Below are 25,244 nucleotides of genomic sequence, written 5' to 3'. Positions count from 1 at the left end.
ATCAATATGCTGATAAAATGTAGGTAACATTGATCTCAAATTTGCTTTGTTAAAATCCCCAGCTACAATAAATGCAGCCTCCGGGTATATAGTTTCCAGTTTACGTAGAGTCAAGTGAAGTTCCTTGAGGGCCGTCTAGATGTTCCCTTGAGGGGAGGATGTACACCGGTGTAACAATAACTGACGAGAATTCTCTTGGTAGGTAGAATGGCCGGCATTTAATTGTAAGGTATTCTATGGTATTCTAGGTGAGCAGAAGGACTTGAGTTGCTGTGTGTTCTTATGATCACACCATGAGTTGTTAATCATAAGGCATAAACCCCCGCCCTTCCTCTTCCCAGAGAGGTGTTTATCTGTGTCGGCGCGATGCATGGAGAAGCTCGGTGGCTGGATCGATTCCGACAACATATCCCGAGAGAGCCATGTTTCTGTGAAACAGAGAACGTTATAATCTCTGATGTCTCTCTGGAAGGCAACCCTTGCTCGAGTTTCGTCTACTTTCTTGTCAAGAGATAGGACATTGGCGAGTAGTATACTCGGGAGCGGTGAGTGATGAGCCTGCTTACAAAGCCTGACCAGAAGACCGCTCTGCCTGCCCCTTCTGCTTCACCGTTGTTTTCGGTCAGCTGCTGGGATTAGATCCATTGTCCTGGGTGGTGGTACAAAGAGAGGATCTGCTTCGGGAAAGTCGTATTCCCTGGTCGTAATGTTGGTAAGTTGACGTTGCTCTTATATCCAACAGTTCTTCCCAGCTGTTTATAATAAGACTTAAGATTTCCTGGGGTAACAATGTAAGAAATAATCAATTTAAAAATATATATATTGCATAGTTTCCTAAGAACGCGAAGCGAGGTGACCATCTCTGTCGGTGCTGTGTTTACAATAAGAATGACAGTTCCTTATGTCTGAACCACAAGCTTCCAAGGAGGGCAGTTTTGGGGCTTCCCCATGTTTCCTTGAAATGCACATCTGTGTATAGTCCGCATAGCAGTGAAAGTTAACATTAGGTTTCCGAATGACATCACCAAGAGGTAAAATATATAGTGAAAACAATAGAAGCCCTAAAACGGAACCTTGAGGAACACCGAAATGTACAGTTGATTTGTCAGAGGATAAACCATCCACAGAGACAAACTGATATCCTTCCGACAGATAAGCTCTAAACCAGGCCAGAACTTGTCCAAAAGAATGTGGTGATCGATTGTATCAAAAGCATCATGGTATCAAAAGCAACAAGTACGCATCAAGGTTGCATATTTGCTCCGAAGGAAGTTTGTTAAATTGTGGCGATGAAAGAGTACAGCAACATGTTCCACACACGCAGTCAGTCCCTCAGGAGCGCCAGAGCAGAAGGCCAGCCAGTCTTTCTGTCCAACGAGATCTCACTGGAGGGCTTCTGTCGGTTCATCCCTCATCAGTCCAGCAGGGGATGGTATATCCACATCTGAGATTGTTTGAGACCCTACACTTTTCCCAAGCTTTTATCCAGGCTACTACACTGTGCTTTGACCTCTTTGTTATTAATATTGGATACTTGCTTATGGCACCGCAATGGCATGTCACACCTCTCTGTGGTTCATTAAAGCTGATAGCAGCACTGTAGAAACTATTACACTCAACGGAACGACTTGATTAGTGTAGTGTCAACAACGCAGCCACTGCCAGCTAGCCTACATAGTCAACAACGCAGCCACTGCCAGCTAGCCTACTTCATCAGTACTGTATCATTTTAATCATTTTAGTCAATAAGATTCTTGCTACGTAAGCTTAACTTTCTGAACATTCGAGACGTGTAGTCCACTTGCCATTCCAATCTCCTTTGCATTAGCGTAGCCTCTTCTGTAGCCTGTCAACTATGTGTCTGTCTATCCCTGTTCTCTCCTCTCTGCACAGACCATACAAACGCTCCACACCGCGTGGCCGCGGCCACCCTAATCTGGTGGTCCCAGCGCGCACGACCCACGCGGAGTTCCAGGTCTCCGGTAGCCTCTGGAACTGCCGATCTGCGGCCAACAAGGCAGAGTTCATCTCAGCCTATGCCTCCCTCCAGTCCCTCGACTTCTTGGCACTGACGGAAACATGGATCACCACAGATAACACTGCTACTCCTACTGCTCTCTCTTCGTCCGCCCACGTGTTCTCGCACACCCCGAGAGCTTCTGGTCAGCGGGGTGGTGGCACCGGGATCCTCATCTCTCCCAAGTGGTCATTCTCTCTTTCTCCCTTACCCATCTGTCTATCGCCTCCTTTGAATTCCATGCTGTCACAGTTACCAGCCCTTTCAAGCTTAACATCCTTATCATTTATCGCCCTCCAGGTTCCCTCGGAGAGTTCATCAATGAGCTTGATGCCTTGATAAGCTCCTTTCCTGAGGACGGCTCACCTCTCACAGTTCTGGGCGACTTTAACCTCCCCACGTCTACCTTTGACTCATTCCTCTCTGCCTCCTTCTTTCCACTCCTCTCCTCTTTTGACCTCACCCTCTCACCTTCCCCCTACTCACAAGGCAGGCAATACGCTCGACCTCATCTTTACTAGATGCTGTTCTTCCACTAACCTCATTGCAACTCCCCTCCAAGTCTCCGACCACTACCTTGTATCCTTTTCCCTCTCGCTCTCATCCAACACTTCCCACACTGCCCCTACTCGGATGGTATCCAGCCGTCCCAACCTTCGCTCTCTCTCCCCCGCTACTCTCTCCTCTTCCATCCTATCATCTCTTCCCTCTGCTCAAACCTTCTCCAACCTATCTCCTGATTCTGCCTCCTCAACCCTCCTCTCCTCCCTTTCTGCATCCTTTGACTCTCTATGTCCCCTATCCTCCAGGCCGGCTCGGTCCTCCCCTCCCGCTCCGTGGCTCGACGACTCACTGTGAGCTCACAGAACAGGGCTCCGGGCAGCCGAGCGGAAATGGAGGAAAACTCGCCTCCCTGCGGACCTGGCATCCTTTCACTCCCTCCTCTCTACATTTTCCTCTTCTGTCTCTGCTGCTGAAGCCACTTTCTACCACTCTAAATTCCAAGCATCTGCCTCTAACCCTAGGAAGCTCTTTGCCACCTTCTCCTCCCTCCTGAATCCTCCTCCCCCTCCCCCCCTCCTCCCTCTCTGCAGATGACTTCGTCAAACATTTTGAAAAGAAGGTCGACGACATCCGATCCTCGTTTGCTAAGTCAAACGACACCGCTGGTTCTGCTCACACTGCCCTACCCTGTGCTCTGACCTCTTTCTCCCCTCTCTCTCCAGATTAAATCTCGCGTCTTGTGACGGCCGGCCGCCCAACAACCTGCCCGCTTGACCCTATCCCCTCCTCTCTTCTCCAGACCATTTCCGGAGACCTTCTCCCTTACCTCACCTCGCTCATCAATTCATCCCTGACCGCTGGCTACGTCCCTTCCGTCTTCAAGAGAGCGAGAGTTGCACCCCTTCTGAAAAAACCTACACTCGATCCCTCTGATGTCAACAACTACAGACCAGTATCCCTTCTTTCTTTTCTCTCCAAAACTCTTGAACGTGCCGTCCTTGGCCAGCTCTCCCGCTATCTCTCTCAGAATGACCTTCTTGATCCAAATCAGTCAGGTTTCAAGACTAGTCATTCAACTGAGACTGCTCTTCTCTGTATCACGGAGGCGCTCCGCACTGCTAAAGCTAACTCTCTCTCCTCTGCTCTCATCCTTCTAGACCTATCGACTGCCTTCGATACTGTGAACCATCAGATCCTCCTCTCCACCCTCTCCGAGTTGGGCATCTCCGGCGCGGCCCACGCTTGGATTGCGTCCTACCTGACAGGTCGCTCCTACCAGGTGGCGTGGCGAGAATCCGTCTCCTCACCACGTGCTCTCACCACTGGTGTCCCCCAGGGCTCTGTTCTAGGCCCTCTCCTATTCTCGCTATACACCAAGTCACTTGGCTCTGTCATAACCTCACATGGTCTCTCCTATCATTGCTATGCAGACGACACACAATTAATCTTCTCCTTTCCCCCTTCTGATGACCAGGTGGCGAATCGCATCTCTGCATGTCTGGCAGACATATCAGTGTGGATGACGGATCACCACCTCAAGCTGAACCTCGGCAAAACGGAGCTGCTCTTCCTCCCGGGGAAGGACTGCCCGTTCCATGATCTCGCCATCACGGTTGACAACTCCATTGTGTCCTCGTCCCAGAGCGCTAAGAACCTTGGCGTGATCCTGGACAACACCCTGTCGTTCTCAAATAACATCAAGGCGGTGGCCCGTTCCTGTAGGTTCATGCTCTACAACATCCGCAGAGTACGACCCTGCCTCACACAGGAAGCGGCGCAGGTCCTAATCCAGGCACTTGTCATCTCCCGTCTGGATTACTGCAACTCGCTGTTGGCTGGGCTCCCTGCCTGTGTCATTAAACCCCTACAACTCATCCAGAACGCCGCAGCCCGTCTGGTGTTCAACCTTCCCAAGTTCTCTCACGTCACCCCGCTCCTCCGCTCTCTCCACTGGCTTCCAGTTGAAGCTCGCATCCGCTACAAGACCATGGTGCTTGCCTACGGAGCTGTGAGGGGAACGGCACCTCAGTACCTCCAGGCTCTGATCAGGCCCTACACCCAAACAAGGGCACTGCGTTCATCCACCTCTGGCCTGCTCGCCTCCCTACCACTGAGGAAGTACAGTTCCCGCTCAGCCCAGTCAAAACTGTTCGCTGCTCTGGCCCCCCAATGGTGGAACAAACTCCCTCACGACGCCAGGACAGCGGAGTCAATCACCACCTTCCGGAGACACCTGAAACCCCACCTCTTTAAGGAATACCTAGGATAGGATAAAGTAATCCCTCTCACCCCCCTTAAAAGATTTAGATGCACTATTGTAAAGTGGCTGTTCCACTGGATGTCATAAGGTGAATGCACCAATTTGTAAGTCGCTCTGGATAAGAGCGTCTGCTAAATGACTTAAATGTAAATGTAAAATAAGACCTTAGATCAGCAGTCTTGAACAAGGTATCCCCATATCCCTTTCCCTGTAACCCTAACCATAACATAACTGTCAATATGCAATCACAACAGTTGACATCAAATGTTATTGGTCACATACACATGTTATTGCAGGCATAGTGAAATGCTTGTGTTCCTAGCTCCAACTGTGCAGTAGTATATAAAAACGATTCACAACAATACACACAAATGTAAGTATATTCAAATGAGATGAGAAAAACGGTATGGAAATATTATTTCAACATTATTAAAGTGACTGGTGTTCCATTATTAAAGTGGCCAGTGATTCCATGTCTATGTACATAGGTCCTTCAGTCCATCTACAAACACGTTAACTATTAGCTATATAATATTAGCAGCTACAACTTAAATCAGCACCGGGTTTAAAAACAATAATTTAATATTGACACAGGGATCTGTTAGCAGAAAAAGTATTTTATTAAGAAATGGTAAACAAATACATTTGTTTTATATAACTTTTCTGTTGTTCTTTTCTACAATTCTACACATTTTGTCATGAGGTGGGGAGATTTTTTTTTGCTGATTTAAAAACAAATTCCCTGCATTTCTAGACATTTTTCCATGTCTTATGCCATGTTAATATGAAATATTTTGCTAATTTAATATGAATTGAATACAAACAATGTAATTAAATATGATATTTGTGTTGCTGTTCTTGTCCATTAGTGTTCCGTATTTCGTCATGTTCTATGTTTTGTGTGGACCCCAGGAAGAATAGCTGCTCCTTCTTCAACAGCTGATGGGGATCTGAATTAAAATCAGAAATCATCTGAGTGAGAGTGCCTAATAAAATCAATGTGGGCCCCATGGAGATCAGGGGCCCTGGGGACGTGCCCTTCGTCATTGAATTTTTCCTGACATGGGCTAATTGAGTGACTATCAGTGAGTGACATATGAAAAGGAAGACTGCTGATACACAACTGAGTTTCAAAATTACTCCTTGGGTGTTCTACTATTCTAACTCTCAACAGTAAGTTGAGACCCCGACTGAGTTCCTAAATATATACTGTATATACACAACATGACCAAAAGTATGTGGACACTTGCTCATCAAAACAGCTCATTCCAAAAACATGGACATTAAAACGAAGTTGGTCCCCCCTTTGCTGCTATAACAGCCACCACTCCTCTGGGAAGGCTTTCGACAAGATGTTGGAATATTGCTGCGGGGACTTGCTTCTAATCAGCCACAAGAGCATTAGTGAGATGGGACACTGATGTTGGCCGATTACGCCTGGCTCATAGTGGGCCTTCCAATTCATCCCAAGTGTGTTCGATGGGGTTGAGGTCAGGGCTCTGTGCAGGCCTGTTAAGTTCTTCCACACCGATCTCGACAAACTATTTCTGTATGGACCTCGCTTTGTACACCGGGGCATTGTCATGCTGAAACAGGAAAGGGCCTTCCCCAAACTGGTACCACAAAGTTGGAAGCACAGAATCGTCTAGAATGTCATTATATGCTGTAGCATTCAGATTTCCCTCCACTAGAACTAAGGGGCTTAGCCCGAACAATGAAAAACAGCCCCAGACCATTATTCCTCCTCCACCAAACTTTACAGTTGGCACTATTTATTGGGGCAGATAGCGTTCTCCTGGCATCCGCCAAACCCAGATTGGTCGGTCAGACGGTGAAGAGTGATTCATCACTAAAGAAAACGCATTTCCACTGGCGGAAAGCTTTACATCGCTCCTGCCAATGCTTGCATTTACATTACATTTAAGTCATTTAGCAGACGCTATTATCCAGAGCGACTTACAAATTGGTGCATTCACCTTATGACATCCAGTGGAACAGCCACTTTACAATAGTGCATCTAAATCTTTTAAGGGGGGGGGGTGAGAATGATTACTTTATCCTATCCTAGGTATTCCTTAAAGAGGTGGGGTTTCAGGTGTCTCCGGAAGGTGGTGATTGACTCCGCTGTCCTGGCGTCGTGAGGGAGTTTGTTCCACCATTGGGGGGCCAGAGCAGCGAACAGTTTTGACTGGGCTGAGCGGGAACTGTACTTCCTCAGTGGTAGGGAGGCGAGCAGGCCAGAGGTGGATGAACGCAGTGCCCTTGTTTGGGTGTAGGGCCTGATCAGAGCCTGGAGGTACTGAGGTGCCGTTCCCGTTCTGGATGAGTTGTAGGGGTTTAATGACACAGGCAGGGAGCCCAGCCAACAGCGAGTTGCAGTAATCCAGACGGGAGATGACAAGTGCCTGGATTAGGACCTGCGCCGCTTCCTGTGTGAGGCAGGGTCGTACTCTGCGGATGTTGTAGAGCATGAACCTACAGGAACGGGCCACCGCCTTGATGTTATTTGAGAACGACAGGGTGTTGTCCAGGATCACGCCAAGGTTCTTAGCGCTCTGGGAGGAGGACACAATGGAGTTGTCAACCGTGATGGCGAGATCATGGAACGGGCAGTCCTTCCCCGGGAGGAAGAGCAGCTCCGTCTTGCCGAGGTTCAGCTTGAGGTGGTGATCCGTCATCCACACTGATATATCTGCCAGACATGCAGAGATGCGATTCGCCACCTGGTCATCAGAAGGGGAAAGGAGAAGATTAATTGTGTGTCGTCTGCATAGCAATGATAGGAGAGACCATGTGAGGTTATGACAGAGCCAAGTGACTTGGTGTATAGCGAGAATAGGAGAGGGCCTAGAACAGAGCCCTGGGGGACACCAGTGGTGAGAGCACGTGGTGAGGAGACAGATTCTCGCCACGCCACCTGGTAGGAGCGACCTGTCAGGTAGGACGCAATCCAAGCGTGGGCCGCGCCGGAGATGCCCAACTCGGAGAGGGTGGAGAGGAGGATCTGATGGTTCACAGTATCGAAGGCAGCCGATAGGTCTAGAAGGATGAGAGCAGAGGAGAGAGAGTTAGCTTTAGCAGTGCGGAGCGCCTCCGTGATACAGAGAAGAGCAGTCTCAGTTGAATGACTAGTCTTGAAACCTGACTGATTTGGATCAAGAAGGTCATTCTGAGAGAGATAGCGGGAGAGCTGGCCAAGGACGGCACGTTCAAGAGTTTTGGAGAGAAAAGAAAGAAGGGATACTGGTCTGTAGTTGTTGACATCGGAGGGATCGAGTGTAGGTTTTTTCAGAAGGGGTGCAACTCTGGCTCTCTTGAAGACTGAAGGGACGTAGCCAGCGGTCAGGGATGAGTTGATGAGCGAGGTGAGGTAAGGGAGAAGGTCTCCGGAAATGGTCTGGAGAAGAGAGGAGGGGATAGGGTCAAGCGGGCAGGTTGTTGGGCGGCCGGCCGTCACAAGACGCGAGATTTCATCTGGAGAGAGAGGGGAGAAAGAGGTCAGAGCACAGGGTAGGTCAGTGTGAGCAGAACCAGCGGTGTCGTTAGACTTAGCAAACGAGGATCGGATGTCGTTGACCTTCTTTTCAAAATGGTTGACGAAGTCATCTGCAGAGAGGGAGGGGGGAGGAGGATTCAGGAGGGAGGAGAAGGTGGCAAAGAGCTTCCTAGGGTTAGAGGCAGATGCTTGGAATTTAGAGTGCTTTAGCAGCAGAGAGAGAAGAGGAAAATGTAGAGAGGAGGGAGTGAAAGGATGTCAGGTCCGCAGGGAGGCGAGTTTTCCTCCATTTCCGCTCGGCTGCCCGGAGCCCTGTTCTGTGAGCTCGCAATGAGTCGTCGAGCCACGGAGCGGGAGGGGAGGACCGAGCCGGCCTGGAGGATAGGGGACATAGAGAGTCAAAGGATGCAGAAAGGGAGGAGAGGAGGGTTGAGGAGGCAGAATCAGGAGATAGGTTGGAGAAGGTTTGAGCAGAGGGAAGAGATGATAGGATGGAAGAGGAGAGAGTAGCGGGGAGAGAGAGCGAAGGTTGGGACGGCGCGATACCATCCGAGTAGGGGCAGTGTGGGAAGTGTTGGATGAGAGCGAGAGGGAAAAGGATACAAGGTAGTGGTCGGAGACTTGGAGGGGAGTTGCAATGAGGTTAGTGGAAGAACAGCATCTAGTAAAGATGAGGTTGAGCGTATTGCCTGCCTTGTGAGTAGGGGGAAGGTGAGAGGGTGAGGTCAAAAGAGGAGAGGAGTGGAAAGAAGGAGGCAGAGAGGAATGAGTCAAAGGTAGACGTGGGGAGGTTAAAGTCGCCCAGAACTGTGAGAGGTGAGCCGTCCTCAGGAAAGGAGCTTATCAAGGCATCAAGCTCATTGATGAACTCTCCGAGGGAACCTGGAGGGCGATAAATGATAAGGATGTTAAGCTTGAAAGGGCTGGTAACTGTGACAGCATGGAATTCAAAGGAGGCGATAGACAGATGGGTAAGGGAGAAAGAGAGAATGACCACTTGGGAGAGATGAGGATCCCGGTGCCACCACCCCGCTGACCAGAAGCTCTCTGGGTGTGCGAGAACACGTGGGCGGACGAAGAGAGAGCAGTAGGAGTAGCATTGTTATCTGTGGTGATCCATGTTTCCGTCAGTGCCAAGAAGTCGAGGGACTGGAGGGAGGCATAGGCTGAGATGAACTCTGCCTTGTTGGCCGCAGATCGGCAGTTCCAGAGGCTACCGGAGACCTGGAACTCCACGTGGGTCGTGCGCGCTGGGACCACCAGATTAGGGTGGCCGCGGCCACGCGGTGTGGAGCGTTTGTATGGTCTGTGCAGAGAGGAGAGAACAGGGATAGACAGACAGATAGTTGACAGGCTACAGAAGAGGCTACGCTAATGCAAAGGAGATTGGAATGGCAAGTGGACTACACGTCTCGAATGTTCAGAAAGTTAAGCTTACGTAGCAAGAATCTTATTGACTAAAATGATTAAAATGATACAGTACTGCTGAAGTAGGCTAGCTGGCAGTGGCTGCGGTGTTGACTTTGTAGGCTAGCTGGCAGTGGCTGCGTTGTTGACACTACACTAATCAAGTCGTTCCGTTGAGTGTGATAGTTTCTACCTTGGCATTGCGCATGGTGAACTTAGGCTTGTGTGCAGCAGCTTGGTCTTGGAAACCCATTTCATGAAGCTCCCACCGAACAGTTCTTGTGCTGACGTTGTTTCCAGAGACAGTTTGGAACTCGGTAGTGAGTTTTGCATCTGAGGACAGACAAATTTGACGAACTGACTTGTTGCCACATTGAAAGTCACTGAGCTCTTCAGTAAGGCCATTCTACTGCAAATGTTTGTCTATGGAGATTGCATGGCTGTGCACTCGATTTTATAAACCTATCAGCAATGGGTGTGGCTAAAATAGCCAAATCCACTCATTTGAAGGGGTGTCAGCATACATGTTTATATACTGTATGTCACTACCTACGCCCCTGGCTGGCACGAGTACATTTTGTCTGAATATTTGCATACAGTGTGTGAGATCGAGTCAGACACCTTGTCAGTGATAAATGTGTCTGACTGAAGTTGAGCGGCATCTCATTTAGGGTGAGAACTCACACGAGTTTACAGAGCTTGTGGCTGGGTATGCCTTGACACGAATGACTTCATGTTGGCATAATTCAAATCCTATCTTTCATCAGAGTGATGTAGTCACATTGGAGCTCTAAAGTTGCTGTATTGCAACTCTGCAGATCCATTTCCATTTGATGAACCTTTCTCCAGGTGCAAACACTTAAGGTAACACAGTAATCTCCACTATACATTTCCTTTTGGGATACTATAGGTTCTCACCAGGACACATCCGGCCGTGATAGGGAGTCCCATAGTGTGGCACACAATTGGCCCAGCGTCGCCTGGTTTTTGCCGGGGGTCGGCAGTCATTGTAAATAATCATTTACTTTTAACCGACTTGCCTAGTTTATTAAAGGTAACATTTCTACCAACAAAAAAACACTGTATAACTGGCTCATTTCTGCTATGTAAGATAGGCCTGCAGTATGTTTGATTGTGAGAAATAATACAGAAACGGGGCATTTTGCACGTCCGTTTCCAAGAAACAACGATAGAGATCTAGGACATTGGTGGTGGTTTGCAATGATTCATACTGGTTACATCTTATGCAGGAAGTTCTGCTGAAGATTGTAGAAGTTGAGCATTTCAGTGTCCGAATTGAATAACTTTATTTGAAAGCAACATACAAGTGTAACATACAAGCATACAGAACGAAGCATTATTTATTAGTGTAGAACATACAGTAGATGTAACGTGAAAATAATCCTGTAATACAAAATGTTGGTTAATTAGCAGTAAAATCATGCTGGTAATAATCAGACATGTGTTCCATGGGCCTGATATAACAGTTAGCATTCAGGCAGTCTGAGGGTAACCTATTTCCATGTGCTAATCACATTTTGTAGGGTCTAAATGGAAAGAAAGTATCCAGAAATGTGAACTGCTAATTAGTAATAACAATGTAAAAAGTCCATGTTAAATGTTTTCATTGACAGCCGTAGTTTTTGCCAAGACAGAAATACCACCAGAGAGAAATGTTTCTCAAGTCAGGATTGCGATTCGAACCATTGACCAGAAACAACATTTTGTGATTGAGCAATCACTCTACAGATTTCCAATCAATGTGCCAATCAACCCCTGAGGCGTGGATCTACCTATTTATCATAAGTAGAATGTGACAAATTGGCTATAATGTGTGCTCTAGCCATCTAAACCACTGCCTCAAGATAAAATGTACTGTTTGTACTGCTGCCAGCATGGATTAGAATCTGACCCACTGCTATAATACACTCTCACTACTTTTCGCTCTCTATTTTCTGACCAATGAACTCAACTAATATGAAAGGATCTGGACTGCCCCACTCCTAAAGCAACCCACAGTAACTGACAGTCATTGAAGGTCAAGAGTCTGGGGTTCATTTGAATTGGCTAGAAGAAGAAGAAGAGACGTTTTTAAATGTGTTTCGCTAACCGCGTTGCCATCCGCAGTTTTTATGCTTGTGAAGTCATACTGTATAAAAAAAAATCACGACAGCTGTGTTGAAACAAGGTAGTTTCAGAACAATTGTGTAGATGGCGACCGATCAGTTGTTCATTCGATTTGGTGCAATCTATTTGTTTCGGTAAAAATGTATTATGCGAGAAATGGTGGTTGGAAACGCATTGATGCGCAAATACTGACGTCATAACCATCATATCGAAGTAAATTTGGGAGTTCTGTGATGATGATGACACGTTGTGTGGTCCTCCCACTACGACTCGGAAAACCACGAAGTTTATTAGGCTACAAATTAAATACATTTTGATGAAATCCACAGGGTGGAGAAAGTGTAAAATGATCTCGATGCTCCTTTCCAATAAATATCTAGAGGATTATTCTGGTGACATGAGGTTTGACTGCCGTTTGACAAATTAAAATATTCTCGCTCTTATCCATAATAATCTCATCATGTTGACAATTTAACCGCACTGTATCTGCGAGCTGTTGTCTAAATCACACATGCCAAGACCAGAGTGGGCAAATTTACTATTTAACTCAACAGTTTTTTTGTGACAAAATAGTTAAAGAGTTGAAAATGCGATGGAAACATTGAATTGTAGATTTCTATTCGATACGTGAAAAAGTGCATTGTGTGTGCTCTACGTCATCACCCACATACTTTTATCTGCAACAGGTCTGTTAGGAAAATTCGCATATTTTATTTATGAATATTTGCATGAAGATCTGTAGCCAATTGGGATGGAAGCCGAGCTACTGTCATGGATCGTGATGTCATAGATATAGCTATTTCTGGAAGATTACATTTGTGGTTCTTCCCCATTATCACGTAGAATACTGTGGATTTAGGGAGGGGAGTGGTTAGTTGGTTGATTTCAGAATTAATAAGCAAGAGAGAAGAGATTCTGACTGAGAGTAGTGGTCATATTTGAAATGACATGATAGTTTTTCAGAAGATCAAAGGTAATCATGAACATTGACGCCTATACATATTGTCTCCGAGTGGGTCTAGAATCAGATCTAGAATCAGGTCTGCCCCAGCCCATGTAATATTATTCATTATGATCTAAAAGGCTAAACAAATCCGAGATCAGCACTCCTACTCTGAGACGCTTGATACATATGACAGCAGATCACAGTGAATCAATGTTTATGGAGTTGTGACAGGTTAAAGGAAATATTCATAGCCTGTTATACATTAAAAAGTATTAGTAAGTTCATAGTATGTGAGGATGTTAAAACATCTAAGGCTAAAAAGATGCATTCAGTATTAGTTGATAAGAGATTGATAACATTCATATAATTGTGTTAAAGTTCAAATCTGTCAAAGGGTACGAATTGTGAGAGTAATGTGTAAACGTTATATTGATTACTTTATTTTGTGGTGCCTAAAAGTGTTAATCTGTGATCTACGAAATGCTCGTAATCTATGAGCCGGAGATCGATTGCTCTGGTCTCCACCCATATTCCTGGGGAAAATCGCGGTCTTTTCTCATTACACTAAATGTTGAATTGAGAATACAACACCGTATCACGCTCGTGATTATTTCTCCCCTGTTTTCAGGGGCGTAACATTTTTGGAGGCTCCGCTGATATTAAATGTAAAAAATGCTGCTCAGATGTCCAGTTTCCACACCCTGGTCGCTGAATTCCGAGCCAGCTAAATCTCCACATAACAACTCAGGCAGGCTGCAGTGAGGAAAGTGTTGCTGTTCGAGGGGAGCTGGGAGTTAGTGGTTAAGTACGTGTCAACTGAGGCCATTGATCGACCATTCAGAGACAGTAAGGACCATCTAATTCAGAGTCAACTCCTGCACAGTAAAAGTTCCTCCTGTTCTGTCAACATGACAAGCGCCTTGGAAGAACTACAGGAAGAGGTAGTAGGAGAATTACACACCCTGACCAAAGACAAATTACTAGAGATATGTGATTTCCTTGAAATATCAGGCGAACAGAGAAGAGATGTTAAAGATAAATCCCGCATATCATTAATGACTCGCATTATGATGTTCCTTGAAAGAGAGGAAGTCGCAGAGTTAGAAGATGGCGGCATGTCGGAATTGTTGCTACTTAAAGACGAAATGACAGAGATGATCAGTGGCAGAGATAACAAAACAGGGCAAATTGACCATGATATTGAACCAGCCAGAACACATCACAGAATAGAGGAACTGAGAACTGTAACCCCACAACAAGGGGTGGGAACTGAGCAGATTACTGCAGCCAAAGCCAGTGATTCTCTGCATCAGCCCCAACACCATGCCAATCTTCAGGGGAGCGTGCTGCTCTCACCCAATGCACAGCCCAGCTCATACTGGCGCAAAGAGTTTAAAATTTCTGGTCAGATAGGTGAACCGGGCCAGAAAGAAAAACTGATTTTTTTTCAGCCTTGTCCATCAGATTGAAAATGGACTTAACAGAGGCTATCCTGAGGTAGAAATAGTAGACGCAGTAGTCAGGGCTATTTCTCCAGGCTCACAGCTACGCAGCTACTTGGAAGGTAAACCCCCAGCTAACTCTTCCCACACTTAGATGTATCCTGCGTTCCCACTTCCAAGAGAAGAGTACAACAGCTTTACAAACAGCTAGCTTCAGAAGCACAGCATAGCAAGGAGACCCCTCAAAGCTTCCTGATGCGCGTTTTAGATTTGAGGCAAAAAGTACTGTTTGCATCCCAGGAGTCAGAATCAGGACTTAAGTATGACTCTGCTCTAGTCCAGAGCATGTGTTTTCACACAGTCCTTACGGGTCTCCAGAGTGACAGTATCAGGATAGACATGCAGCCTCTCCTGCTAGAGAGCGAAACATCAGATGAGGTTTTGTTAGAGAAGCTTAACATTGCTTGTGCTAATGAGATAGAAAGACGAAACAAAAAGCGGTTTAATGCCCCACAGTCTGCTACAACTGTAAGTGTAGTCCAGTTAGAAGATACGCCATCTGCAAAGTGTCCTGTGAAGGAAGCCAAAGCTAAGATACCCGCAGGACTGTTAACATATTTAGCTGAACTTAAGACAGGTGTAGCTTCTCTAAAAGGTCTCAGTGCTGAGATTGCTCAGATTAAGGAGACATTAAAGCAGCCTATGTTTCAGTCACCGCCTTGTGCCTATGCCCCACCCCCAGTTAGGAGGCCAGATAGGGACCCCCAGCCACCTGTTTCCCAGCAGCAGTATTACAGCAACTACAGTCCGTCCCAAGCACCTGACCCTGTGCAGCATCAATATGCACCTAACTGGTATACCAACTGCTCTGCTCAAGCTCCAAGGAGGTGTTTTGTCTGCCAGCAGGCCAGAACAGATGCACGCTGCACACACTGCTTCCGATGTGGGAGTGGATAACATTTTCAAGCTGAGTGTAAAATCCGGGGAGCCAGACCATCAAGGGAGGCCCCTTTAAACGGAAACGGGTTACCGCTGAGGGACGAGTGTTAACCGTAGCTACCAAAAAGTCCCAGAAATGTGCAAATTGTGCCAGAGAAGATTCATTTGAGAACCTGAAACAATGTTCATCATGTAAAGAGACACTGTATTGTTCCAAAGTATGTCAAAACCAACATTGGACTAAACATAAGGAAAAATGCACTCACCTGAACATTGACTCTACCAGTGAAAGGTTTTCCTGCACAGAGGAAAATGGCCACTCCTTACCATCCCTAGCTCAAGGTTGCCACCCCCATAAGGTCACCTCGCTAGTCGGCAGACAGTGCCTTATTGAGTGTCACCTGAATCGCCACCACCTCCAAGCTCTATGGGACACAGGCTCTCAGGTATCGGTCATTGATGAACGATGGAAAGCGGAATCTCTCCCAAACGCAAGGCTGAGAGATGTTTCAGAAATCCTGGACTCACCTGATGATCTAAGGTTGACTGCAGCAAATGGGACTGAAATGCCGTACCTGGGATGGATTGAAACAACTTTTCGGCTAGCCTCTGAAACTGACCAAACAAAGGAACTGATCATCCCAGTGCTGGTAATGAAAGGCTGTCACCTATCTCATCCCATCATAGGTTTCAATGTTATCGAGCACATCCTGACAATGACCGAAAAGACTAAACTATACAGTACAGTAAAAACAGCTTTCCCAAGCCTCAAAAGAAACAAGGTGAGAGCTTTTATACAGGCTGTTAGCGCAGAACAGACAGATGAATACGCAGTGAAAACCAAGAAAGAGAAGGTTGCTGTACCAAAACACAGTAGCATTCAGATTGAGTGCCGTGTAGCTTCCCAGCCTTTCAAAGATGACATTACAATGCTTTTCCAGACAGACCTGAACCCGCAGTGGCCAGACGACCTTGAGTTCTTTGACACACTAGTCAGAATCAGGAAAGGTGTTTTTCCAGTTATCCTGCTTGATGTCTCTAACCCCACTGACCACGACATTGCCCTGCTAGGACGCACAATAATCGGTACAGTACAAACCATTATGACTGTGTTACCTGCCCAAGTCTTTGAAAAAACTGTCACCTCAGCCACAGTGAATCACACCAGCGTTCGAACCCCATGTACTGCTACTGAACAGTGGGATCCACCAGTAGGTTTAACTCACCTAACCGAAGAGCAGAGAGAGGTTGTTAGGCAAATGCTTAGAGAAGAGTGTCACTCCTTCTCCAGATCAGACAATGACATTGGCTGCATTGAACGATTGAAAATGACTATTTCTCTAAAGGACTCTGAACCAGTAAAGCGCACATACATGTCAGTGCCCAGGCCACTGTATCAGGAGATGAAGGGTTACATTTATGACCTCATAGTCCAGGGCTGGGTTAGGAAGTCAAACTCTTCATATTCTTCACCTGTCGTGTGCGTTCGTAAGAAGGACGGGACCCTCCGGTTGTGTATAGATTACAGAGACCTGAACAGAAAGACACCTCCCGACCGCCAGCCCATCCCTCGGGTCCAAGACATCATGGACAGTTTAGGTGGTAATTCCTGGTTCTCCCTCTTAGATCAGGGAAAAGCGTATCACCAGGGGTTCATCTCTGAAGAAAGCAGACCACTGACAGCATTTGTGACACCATGGGGACTCTATGAGTGGATACGTATGCCATTCGGCCTCATGAACGCTCCTGCAGCTTTTCAGCGGTGTATGGAGGAGTGTTTGGAAGGGCTCCGGGATAACATCTGCATTCCTTATCTGGACGACACGCTAGTTTTCAGTAAAACATTCAACAGCCATGTGAATGATGTGCGAAAAGTTTTGCAGCGTCTCAGAGAGTATGGCATTAAAATCAAACCAAGTAAGTGTGATCTCTTTAAACCCCAGGTCCGTTATTTGGGCAGAATAGTGTCTGCAGAGGGCAGCCGAGTTGACCCAGCCGATTTTGAAGCAGTAAGAGCATTGAAAGAAATCAGACCAGGGACTGTGGGCCAGCTCAGAAAAATGCTTGGTTTACTCACTGACAGTACATCAAATACTTTTCTAGGAGTGCCAGCTGTCTGTATGACCTCCTGAAAGCAGATTCAGAGAAATTACCTGACCACCCACAGAAAACAAAAACAAAGAAAGTAAGTCATGTGGTGCCCTCAAACAAGCCAATCCTGTGGACTGACCAGCATCTACAGGCACTTGAACAGCTGATTGAGTGTTTGCTTCACCCACCAGTTTTAGGTTTCCCTGATTTCACTCAGCCATTTGTTGTACACACTGATGCGTCACACCAAGGCTTGGGAGCAGTTCTTTATCAAAAGCAAGAGGGAAAGCTTAGGGTCATTGCTTATGGCTCTCGAACCTTAACAGCAGCTGAGAAGAACTATCACTACCACTCGAGCAAGCTAGAATTTCTAGCTCTAAAATGGGCAATCACTGATAAGTTCCATGACTATTTGTACTATGCTCCGACCTTCACTGTATACAGCGATAACAACCCGCTCTGCTACATTCTGTCGACTGCAAAACTGAACGCAACCACTTCCAGGTGGGTTGCAGACTTGGCTGATTTCCACTTTACAATAAAGTACAGGCCAGGCAGAGAGAACGGTGATGCAGATGCTTTGTCAAGGATGCCACTGGATGTAGAGTCACTGATGAGAGAATGTTCTGAGGAGCTTCCACCAGACACCATCGCCTCCACGATACAAGCAGTCGAGGTACAGAAAGAGGCTGTTGTACCTTGGTCACTTTCAGCTGTATCTATGTCAGTATCAGCTGAAGGTGAGACAACCACTGCAACAACCAGCTCGATCCCAAAAGATGGGATAAGAGAAGCACAAGAATCTGATCCGGTCATCCGTCCTGTGCTCAATTTCAAACTGTCGGGTTCCAAACCGCCAGTTAAAGAGCAAAAGAAATTCAGTCCAAAGACAAAATGCCTATTCAGAGAATGGGACAAATTGACAATAGACAGTGATGGCATTCTGTACAGAATCACTACAGCCCGCAAGCAGTTAGTTCTACCAGAGCAGTACAAAGGTAAAGTGATGGAAGAGTTGCACAATAACATGGGACACCAAGGTACTGACCGCACTGTATCACTAGTACGTGACCGCTTCTTCTGGCCATATATGCAATCTGACATCGAGCACTATGTGACTAAAACTTGTAGGTGTGTCAAGCAGAAAAAGCCAGCCCATGCAACAAGAGCTCCTCTGACAAACATTGTGACAACACAGCCATTTGAACTGGTATGTATAGACTTCCTTCATCTCGACAGATGCAAAGGAGGATATGAGTACATCCTCGTGATTGTTGATCATTTTACACGTTTCACTCAAGCCTACGCCACCACATCAAAGTCAGGTAAAACTGCTGCAAATCTCATCTTCAATGATTTTGCCCTGAAGTTTGGGTTCCCGTCCCGCATCCACCATGACCAAGGGGGAGAATTTGAAAATCAGTTGTTCCATTAGTTAAAGAAACTCAGTGGCAAGGCGTGGTCCAGGACAACACCCTATCACCCGATGGGAAACGGTCAAGCGGAACGCATGAACAGAACATTGTTGCAAATGTTAAAGACACTAACTGAGACACAAAAGTCAAATTGGAAGGAGTCTCTGAACAAACTGGTTTATGCCTATAACTGCACCCGTTGCGAAGTGACTGGCTATTCACCATTTTATCTTCTGTTTGGGAGATCACCCAGGCTTCCAGTTGATATGCTCTTTGGATTGTGCACAGAGGCAGGTTCCAGTAACCAGCGAGAATACGTGGAGAACTGGAAACGAGGGATGGAAGAAGCATACGCCATTGCAAATGAAAATGCTCAGAAAGCCGCTGAAAGAAGTAAGAAGTACTATGACACTAAAGTTAGGAGTTCAGTGCTACAGCCTGGCGAGTGAGTTCTGATTAAAAACCTGACACCAAGAGGAGGACCAGGAAAACTCCGTAACTATTGGGAAGATACAATTCACACAGTGGTGAGACAAATGGGTTCAGACCTGCCGATTTATGAACTGAGACCAGAGAAGGGTAGGGGACGCTCCAGGGTCCTGCACAGAAACCTGGTCATGTCCTGTGACCACTTACCTTTTGAGACACAACCAGAAATGACCAAAGTGGACAAAAGTCAGAAAACGAGGAGACACCAGCCTGCATCTCAGACTCTAGATTCTGATGAAGACAGTGGGGATGAATATAACCTTCACCATGAGCCGCTACAGGTTCCCACATCTCCTACAGTACCTGAGGAGAGGAATGCTGAACCAGCGAGAGAGTGGGAACACAGGCCCCCAACAGTGAAACAGACAGTTGCAGTGCCAGTCCCTGATACGCTACCAGCACAGCCTCTTGTTGAAAAGCGGCTGGAGGAGACAAGAACAGTTAAAGATCTGCCTGCTGAGGAGATTAACTTGCCTGCTGAAAATTTGCCTGATGATCGTCCACCAAGTGCCTTTCCTTCATATACTGATGCTGCTGAACCTGAGGAACCAGCCTACCAGCTGCCACAAAGAGAGAGACCCTCCAAGACGTATCACCTATGATCAGCTTGGTATCCCTTCCTGCTACAGTATACAGCCACAGCCACAGTTGTTCCCTGTCTACTCTGCACCAGGACTGGTTCCATGGCTGCCGTCACTACAGCAATGTTACTTTCAGCCACCTTACATGTATGGGCTTCAGCAAACATGAGACTACAGAGTTGACATGTTTGACCATGGACTACTGTCTGATTTCACAGACTGTCAAGAGACAATTTGCAGACTATGCATATAGATCATTAAAATTGATGGACTGTTGATCAATAGTATGAGAAAACACTGCTTATGTTCTATAGCTGGTCAACAGATATGGAGTGTGAATATAACTTATTAGTTATATGTGAACTGTGACCCTTGACCTCTGCTCAAGTACTACCTTACAGAAGAGGATTTTCTAGGTCCAGTGCATACGGACTGTTGAAGAAGACAATGTTGGTAATGTTGGGACAACATTTATTTTGTCGGGGAGAGTGTGACAGGTTAAAGGAAATATTCATAGCCTGTTATACATTAAAAAGTATTAGTAAGTTCATAGTATGTGAGGATTTTAAAACATCTAAGGTTAAAATATGCATTCAGTATTAGTTGATAGAGATTGATAACATTCATATAATTGTGTTAAAGTTAAAATCTGTCAAAGGGTACGAATTGTGAGAGTAATGTGTAAACGTTATATTGATTACTTTATTTTGTGGTGCCTAAAAGTGTTAATCTGTGATCTACGAAATGCTCGTAATCTATGAGCCGGAGATCGATTGCTCTGGTCTCCACCCATATTCCTGGGGAAAATCGCGGTCTTTTCTCATTACACTAAACTTTGAATTGAGAATACAACACCGTATCACGCTCGTGATTATTTCTCCCCTGTTTTCAGGGGCGTAACAGAGTCACATCGCAGATGTTTTATATGTAATTACAGGATGGTTTATTGAAGTATTGTGAGAGAACAGTGAAGCCACCTGTCAAACATCAGACACTAGATCGAGGGAATAGCCGGTGAGGTACTGTCTGCTTCCTTGTCATAAGAAACGGTGTGTGTGTTGACAAATGACCGGTCAATATATAAAACATGTTTTACTGTATTTAGTGGAAGGAAAAGTACAGATTCCTCCTGGAGGGACGAACGAGCGTTGTGTAGGAGGAATGTGGCCTGATATAAGAGAAAGGGAGAAAACTGTTTCCTCAAGTGAGTCACAGTTTTTCTCATTTGGGTACATTTCCTCATTCCCACATCAGCCGTTATATTTTTCCATCAGTAACAATAGCAGTGAAACATCTAATGGAATAGCACATGTGAACAGCTCACAGCACAGTGAGTCACAACATATGTATCTGCAGTAGAAGGACTTGACAACTCCCCCAAAATATGAAGGTTTATCGATACCACAACCAAAACTGTGACAAAACAAAACAACTTTACAACCTATTATCCATCTTCAAATCATGTTTTATCTGTAAAGGTTTGTCCAAAACATTTTTAACATTTGGGGAGATACACTATCACAGACTAATAAAAGTGGTGTAAAGTATTTAAGTAAACACTACAGTAGTTTTGGGGGTATTTCTACTTTACTTTGACTATTTACATTTTGGACAACTTTTATCACTCCACTGAATTCCTAAAGAAAATAATGTGCTTTTTACATTTTCCCTGACACCCAAAAGTACTAGTTACATGTTGAATGCTTGGGCAGGACAGCAATATGATCCAATTCACTCACCTATCAATATCATCCCCTCCTACTGCCTCTGATCTGGCGGACTCACTAAACACATATACTGTGTTTGTAAATGATGTCTGAGTGTTGTAAATGATGTCTGAGTGTTGGAGTGTGCCCCTGGCTGATTGTAAATGATGTCTGAGTGTTGGAGTGTGCCCCTGGCTGACTGTAAATGATGTCTGAGTGTTGTAGTGCGCCCCTGGCTGAGTGTAAATGATGTCTGAGTGTTGGAGAGCGCCCCTGGCTGAGTGTAAATGATGTCTGAGTGTTGGAGAGCCCCCCTGGCTGAGTGTAAATGATGTCTGAGTGTTGGAGAGCGCCCCTGGCTGACTGTAAATGATGTCTGAGTGTTGGAGAGCGCCCCTGGCTGAGTGTAAATGATGTCTGAGTGTTGGAGAGCCCCCCTGGCTGAGTGTAAATGATGTCTGAGTGTTGGAGTAAATGATGCCCCTGGCTGACTGTAAATGATGTCTGAGTGTTGGAGTGTGCCCCTGGCTGACTGTAAATGATGTCCCCCCCTGGCTGAGTGTAAATGATGTCTGAGTGTTGGAGAGTGTAAATGATGTCTGCCCCTGGCTGACTGTAAATGATGTCTGAGTGTTGGAGAGCGCCCCTGGCTGAGTGTAAATGATGTCTGAGTGTTGGAGAGCCCCCCTGGCTGAGTGTAAATGATGTTGGAGTGTGCCCCTGGCTGACTGTAAATGATGTCTGAGTGTTGTAGTGCGCCCCTGGCTGATTGTAAATGATGTCTGAGTGTTGGAGTGTGCCCCTGGCTGACTGTAAATGATGTCTGAGTGTTGGAGAGCCCCCCTGGCTGAGTGTAAATTATGTCTGAGTGTTGGAGAGCGCCCCTGGCTGACTGTAAATGATGTCTGAGTGTTGGAGAGCGCCCCTGGCTGAGTGTAAATGATGTCTGAGTGTTGGAGAGCCCCCCTGGCTGAGTGTAAATGATGTCTGAGTGTTGGAGAGCCCCCCTGGCTGACTGTAAATTATGTCTGAGTGTTGGAGAGCGCCCCTGGCTGAGTGTAAATGTAAAAAACAAGAAAATTGTGTTGTCTGGTTTGCTTAATATCAGGAATATGATGTATAGCATTTCCTTTTACTCAAGTATGACAGTTGAGCACTATTTCCACCACTGACTAATCTACACTGAGTGTACAAAACATTAGGAACACATGCTCTTTCGATGATATATACTGACCAGGTGAATCCAGGTGAAAGCTATTGTAACTGATGTGAAATGGCTAGCTAGTTAGCTGTGGTGCGCGCTAATAGCGTTTCAATCGGTGACGTCACTCGCTCTGAGACCTTGTAGTGGTTCCCCTTGCTCTGCAAGGGCCGTGGCTTTTGTGGAGCGATGGGTAACGATGCTTCATGGGTGTCAGTTGTCTATGTGTGCAGAGGGTTCCTGGTTAGAGCCCGGATAGGGGCGAGGGGACGCACGACAGTTAATACTGTTACACTATGATCCCTCATTGATGTCACCTGTTAAATCCACTTCAATTAGTGTAGATGAAGGAGAAGAGACAGGTTAAAGAAGGATTTTTAAGAGACATTGAGACATGGATTGTGTATGTGTGCCATTCAGAGGGTGAATGAGGAAGACAAAATATTGAAGTGCCTTTGAACGGGGTATGGCTGTAGGTACCAGGCGCACCGGTTTGACTGTGTCAAGAACTGCAAAGCTGCTGTGTTTTTCACGCTCAACAGTTTCCTGTGTGTATATTTAAATCCTGTTTCCATTGATGATCCTTGAGATGTTTCTACAACTTTATTGGAGTCCATCTGTGGTAAATTCAATTGATTGGACATGATTTGGAAAGGCACACACCTGTCTATATAAGGTCCGACATTTGACAGTGCATGTCAGAGCAAAAATCAAGCAATGAGGTCAAAGGAATTGTCCGTAGAGCTCCATTTTTAAATGGAAGAAGTTTGGAACCACCAAGATTCTTCCTTGAGCTGGCCACCCGGCCAAACTGAGCAATCAGGGGAGAAGGAGCTTGGTCAGGGAGGAGACCAAGAACCCAATGGTCACTCTGACAGAGCTCCAGAGTTCCTCTGTGGAGATGGGAGAACCTCCCAGAAGGATAACCATCTCTGCAGCACTCCACCAATCAGGCCTTTATGGTAGAGTGGCCAGACTGAAGCCACTCCTCAGTAAAAGGCACATGACAGCCCACATGGAGATTGCCAAAAGGAACTTAAAGGACTCTCAGACCAGGAGAAACAAGATTTTCAGTTCTGATGAAACCAAGTTTGAACTTTTTGACCTGAATGCCGAGCATCACATCTGGAGGAAACCTGGCACCATCCCTATTGTGAAGCATGGTGGTGGCAGCATCATACTGTGGGGATGTTTTTCAGCAGCAGGGACTAGGAGACTAGTCAGGATCAAGGAAAAGATTAACTGAGATCCTTGATGAAAACCTGATCCAGAGCGCTCAGGACCTCAGACTGGGGCGCAGGTTCACCTTCCAACAGGACAACAACCCTAAGCACACAGCCAAGGCACCGCAGGAGTTGGTTCGGGACAAGTCTCTGAATGTCCTTGAGTGGCCCAGCCAGAGCCCGGACTTGAACGCGATCGAGCATCTCTGGAGAGACCTGAAAATAGCTGTGCAGCAACGCTCCTCATCCAACCTGACAGAGCTTGAGGCTCCCCAAATACAGGTGTGCCAAGCTTGTAGTGTCACACCCAAGAAGACTTGAGGCTGTAATCACTGCTAAAGTTGCTTCAACAAAGTACTGAGCAAAGGGTCTGAAAACTTACGTAAATGTGATTTCAGTTTGTGGAATTTGTGTTTTTTGCTTTGTCATTATGGGGTATTGTGTGTAGGTTGATGAGGGAAAACAATATTTAATCAATTTTAGAATAAGGTGTTGTTTTTAAGCGGAGAAACACAGGGGTACTCAAGAGCAGACTCGGATGAGGAAACAGGGATGAGTGAACCAAAATATGTATTGTTACACAGGGATATATGGAGTGCAGATCCAGGGAAGCTCGGATGAGTTACAGAAAAACCAGATGTGGAGACTGAGGTTGGAGTTGGCTGAGTAGAACAGGGTAAACAGGTCCTGGGGGGAATCCAAGGTAGTGGTGGTGAGGAAAATCAAGAGCAAGGTGGGCCTCAAGGGAGGGGCAGTGGTCTAGGACACTGCATCGCAGTGCTAGCTGTGCCACCAGAGACTGCGTTCGCGCCCCGGCTCTGTCGCAGCCGGCCGCGACCGGGAGGTCCGTGGGGCAACGAAACAATTGGCCTAGCGTCGTCCAGGTTAGGGAGGGTTTGGCCAGTAGGGATATCCTTGTCTCATCGCGTACTAGCGACTCCTGTGGCTGGCCGGGCACAGTGCACGCTAACCAGGTCGCCAGGTGCACAGTGTTTCCTCCGACACATTGGTGCGGCTGGCTTGGTTGGGTTGTGTTTCGGGAGAATGCATGGCTTTCGAGCTTCGTCTCTCCCGAGCCCGTACAGGAGTTGTAGCGATGAGACAAGAGAGTAACTACTAACAATTTGATACCACGAAATTGGGGAGAAAAGGGGGTAAAATTCACACACAAAAATGTTTTAAAAAATAAATCAATAAAAATCCAGAGCAAGGTAGTTGGGTGGTGAGATGTGGATCGGGAGACAGGAGCCAGAGACAGAGCGGTAACTGCAATGAGAGGATAACCGGTGTCAGGCAGAGTAACAGGATCTTGAATAATCATAAATGCATATAATCATGAACTGACTGAGCAGAGATTACGATCTGGCAGAGTGGAAATGGCAGGACGGTGTATTTGTAGA

General features: G+C 46.3%; 1 long non-coding RNA gene across 1 annotated transcript in view; it reads left to right on the top strand.

Moving 5' to 3' along the window:
- The window catches only part of LOC115116590 (uncharacterized), a 35,934-nt gene that overhangs the window by 8,068 nt on the left and 2,622 nt on the right, over positions 1-25,244 (top strand). The window lies entirely within an intron of this gene.

This window comes from Oncorhynchus nerka, linkage group LG4 (assembly GCF_034236695.1).
Source record: "Oncorhynchus nerka isolate Pitt River linkage group LG4, Oner_Uvic_2.0, whole genome shotgun sequence".
NCBI classification, from domain to species: Eukaryota; Metazoa; Chordata; class Actinopteri; order Salmoniformes; family Salmonidae; genus Oncorhynchus; species Oncorhynchus nerka.
This window is presented reverse-complemented; position numbering and strand designations above follow the sequence as displayed.